The sequence below is a fragment of the Mandrillus leucophaeus genome, unplaced genomic scaffold (assembly GCF_000951045.1).
Source record: "Mandrillus leucophaeus isolate KB7577 unplaced genomic scaffold, Mleu.le_1.0 Scaffold702, whole genome shotgun sequence".
In the NCBI taxonomy this organism is placed as follows: domain Eukaryota; kingdom Metazoa; phylum Chordata; class Mammalia; order Primates; family Cercopithecidae; genus Mandrillus; species Mandrillus leucophaeus.
Genome location: NW_012107609.1, coordinates 3,187 through 7,430, shown reverse-complemented (window position 1 = coordinate 7,430; position 4,244 = coordinate 3,187).

Genomic DNA, 4,244 nt, shown 5'->3' with positions numbered 1-4,244 from the left:
TTGTGTGGCATGGCTGCCTTCCATCAGCAAGTTTGAGTGTCGCTGTGACATCACCACCTTTTGAAATGGATTGTGTTAGATTTGGAATAGTTACACGGTGCTGTGCCATTTGGTAACTCCACAGATGTACCGAAAGGTGAGCTCACGGTGGAACATTCCTCAACCAAAGTGGTTTAAAGCTGCAAAAAAGGGTCATTGTGCTGGTTGGTGTGTGTGCTGAGTTTGTAGCGACATCAGAGTAAAGCATTATTTGTCCTGCTGCTTTCTTGGAGGTCACAGTAACTATAAAACCTTGAGCCAGCAAGGCAGAGAGGACCCTTCGGGGTAAGGAGCGGAGCGCTGGGAGATCCTCGGTTTTGGAAGCAGGTCCAGGTTCCTCAGGGAGAGGAGGGTTTGCTGCAGGGCAGAGGAGGGGCGGCGACTGTAATCCTTGTCTGTAGTGAACATTGTATATGAAGTTGCAGTGACTTAAAAAGGAAAGACTTTTTCAGGGAGGCATTGAGATTGCACTTTCTAATTTCGCTTGCTTCAGACTTGACTTTGGAATAAATTAGAAGGCGTCACGATTGACCTGGACATTCCGAAAACAAAACTGAAGAGGCGGCACTTCTCTACTAGTCTGGTTAGCTCATTTGGTAGATGCGCTTTTCCTCCTTCGTTAACAGTCACCGATAAGGATATATAATTCTCATATATATTTCATATGTATGCATATGTGTGTGTATGTGTGAACTGGCAGATGTTGATTTCATACGGACAAAATTATTCTGTGAACCTTGCACCAATTACAGGGTGTTTCAACGGAAAATCTTCACCAAATAACCTGTGTGTTCGTTAAAAGAGAAGTTATGTCTGATTAAAATGTGTAACGGACTATTTCTATGTGGGATTGTTTAAAAAGTGATTGCTTCATAGTGTACTAAGATCATCTTTTTAAGGGGAAGGGAGAAAACAGCTTTCTAGTTACTTTCATGTGTTAGGTTCGCTACATCAAAGCAAATCTGAAGACTACACCTGTGACATTGCAGAGACCAGACGGCAGTGTGTGCAGCCATCAGCGGCAGCTGCTTCCTCCTCGCGGTGCCTTTAGCACGAGGACAGCCCGTGCGATGTTGGGAGGAGCCAGGGTGTTTGGGGAGGCAGCTGCTCTAGACACTGGCTGGCTGTGATGGGGGCAGCCCGCTGTGTAGACAGCGCTGGGCTTGCTCCATCTGTCTTGACCTGTGTGAGTAACTGCGCTGGGTTTTATAGGTTGAGGCTGAAAAGGCTCCTCTCGCCGTACTTCTCTGTTAATTTAGGATTCCGGTTGTAAGCAGCAGAGGTTTCGTGCCTAGAAAGTTAAAGAGGGATTTAAGGCTGTCTCACGAAACTTCAGGGCAAGAACGGAGAATGCAGGTTAGATGTCAGAGAAGAACCAAAAAGGCAAATAAGGGATTCTCAGGGGCCTTGGAGTACTTGTCACTCTGTGTCATATCTCTGCATAGCCATGCCAATCCCCAAACCAGCTTCTCTGGCCATGTGGTGGGACATGGCGGTTCCCACAGCTCCTGAGCCTGCCCCTGCCTGTCCTGCCCCAGCAGGGGCTGAGTTGGGGAAGCGCTGGGCTCCACCATCCTGCGGCGTTCTAACGGAGTGGGATGAGCCTGCCCCTGCCTGTCCTGCTCCAGCGGGGGCCGAGTTGGGGAAGCGCTGGGCTCCACCATGCCGCGGTGTTCTACCGGAGGGGGAACAGTGAAGATCAGGGTTGCCGAGCTTGTTACTTTTGCTAGCTTCATGGGAAATCTTGAAAAGAGAAAACAAAGGGCTTCAGTCAGCCAACCATCGACAGCAGGCGTGTGGTGGAAGCCGAAGGGCTTCTGTGGCAGCTTCGTAGGCCGCTCATCTTCTGTGGACCCCCTGACAGGCCAAGGGTCTTGCTGTCGGGTAGCAGGACCAGACGAGCCTGAATGTGGCTCTGCGGCTCACAGCACAAGTGCCCCTTGAGAGCCGCTGCCGCCACCTGGATGTTTGCTGGGTGAGCTCCAGATTCGCGGGAGCCCTTCGTGCCAGCACAGCCACCGCCAGCCCATGGGGAAAGCAGATCTCCCTCACCTGGGGATCTGGCAGAGCCCTCAGGCAGTGCCCCGCCTTTCAGGACCTGCCTGGTCCAGGTGGAGGAGTCAAGTCCTGCTCCAGGAGCAGGTGCAGGGCCTGGCCTGGGTGTCGGGAGTGGGGTGAGGAGGATTAACGAAGAAAGGCAGTTGGGCAGAAGGTGCCACACTGGGGCACTCAGACGGCTCTGTTCAATGTTCCAGCAGGGACACTGGGACCGAGCCCATCCCTGCTGGGAGAGCTTCTCGAAGCTGGTTGGTGGCTGACAGGCAGGGAGTGGGGTGCTGGGGCCTCCTCTGGAGGTGGGGGTGCTGGGGCCCTGCTCTTGACAGCACCATGCCATAGCTCCGAGGTGGCTGCTCCCCATGGGCCAGGGCTGGTGGTGCCAGAGAACGGGATCTGGGCTGAGGGGCTCTGGGTTGACAGAGGTGGGTGGGTGGGGTGACTGACAGGCTTCGAGCTGGGGGTGTCAAGCATGGTGCCCCCACCCACGGGGCTGTGTGGGGCTGACGGAGAGTGGGCTCCAGGATGCAGAGATGACAGCTGATGGAGCCTTGCTCAGCTCCGAAGAGGGAGAGCAGCAGAGCGCCGGTGGACGAGAGCAACCCTGACGTTCCAGGGCCCTTGGCCACGTCCGCCACACAGAGGCGCCGCTGGGCCTGCGTATGTCTCCTTGGCCTGCGAGAGGATCATCGTTTCCTGACCTGCGGAACAAGTCATTAAAGCAGAAAGGACTTGAGTCGGAGCCCCTAAAATGGCCCCCACTCCTTGCCAGGATGGTGGACAGGAAGCAGTGTCGTGTTCTGAAGGAGCTGCACCAGCCCACGCTGCTGCGGAAGACCCAGGGGAGGCAGAGACGGTGGCTCCAGATGGCGGCCCCCATTGGGACCCTGCTGACTTCACCCACTGGCCCTGGAAAGCCGGGGAGGGCCTGGGCAGGTGAACCCTGAGGCTCCACCGGGGCACCCCAGCTACAGCTGCCATGGACGCTTGCTGGGTCGGATCAGCGCTCTCATCTGCTTAATGGTTTCGCCTGATCCCCCCCCAGCTTGCCTTGTGTGGGAGGCCGTGGTTTCTGCGGTAGAGAAGTGCTCTCCAAAAAAACCCAGCGGGCGTGCTCCTGGGCCCAGGGACACGGGATGTGTGGCCATGCGACCCAGAACCGGAGTCACAGGATCGGGCAAGGACAAAGACCCAGCGAATGCCAAACGGCCATGCAGGATGCGGCCGATCAGTGCAGTGGAAGCAAGTGCGAGACGTGCACAGGACGGGCGAGGGAGGTGTTGATCCCGCCCGTGCTGCTCCCCAGCCCTGCTGGCCTTATCAGAATGGGCTGTTGGTAGGGAAGCCCCTGGGAGTCTGTGGAGCCGGATATGTTGGGAGCTTGTAGCTCAGCACTGCCCACTGACACCAGTGGGCTCCTGTGTGCCCCACCCAATCCCAGGCCTCAGGACACCCAGCACCCTGGGCCCTTCTCCACTGCCACAGGCCTTCAGGTTGGTCACCATGCCGCCCAGAGGCTGAGTCTTACAATAAAAATTCAGACATAAAGCAGTGGCAGCCACTCTGTGCTTTACAGTTAGAAGTCATTAAAAACGTTGGCCCAGCACCTTCCCCGCTCCTTTGCAAGAGCTGGCCGCAACCTCAAGCTCATGTCCCTGGAGGAGGCTCCAGTAAGCACTGCCTGCAGTGTGCAGAGGGGACTTAGGTAGTTGCAGAGCAGGCAGAGACGAATGTGGGGAGGTGGAAGTCACCATATCTGTCCACTCGGCGGGGACCGTCCATTCCTGACATGCCCCTGGGAGACAGGCTCCTGTACGGCACTCGTGCTGGGTACCCAACTCCTAGACAAACCCCTACCCTGGGCAGAGAAGGATCTGGACACACCTGGGGCAGAAGCACAAAGGGGATGAGGACAAGCCTGGGTGGGGGTGACCTGGGGGCAGCTGGGGTGAAGACACTTGGGGTGGGGTGACACGGGGGCCATTGGGGTGGGGACACACCTGGGAAGGGGGTGACACAGGGCAGCGGGGGTGGGGGCAGCAGGGGTGGGGACATATTCGGGGTGACACCTGATGAGGGGGTGACACGGGGCCCCTGGGGTGGGGACACACCTGGGAAGGGGGTGACATGGGGGCCCTGGGGTGGAAACA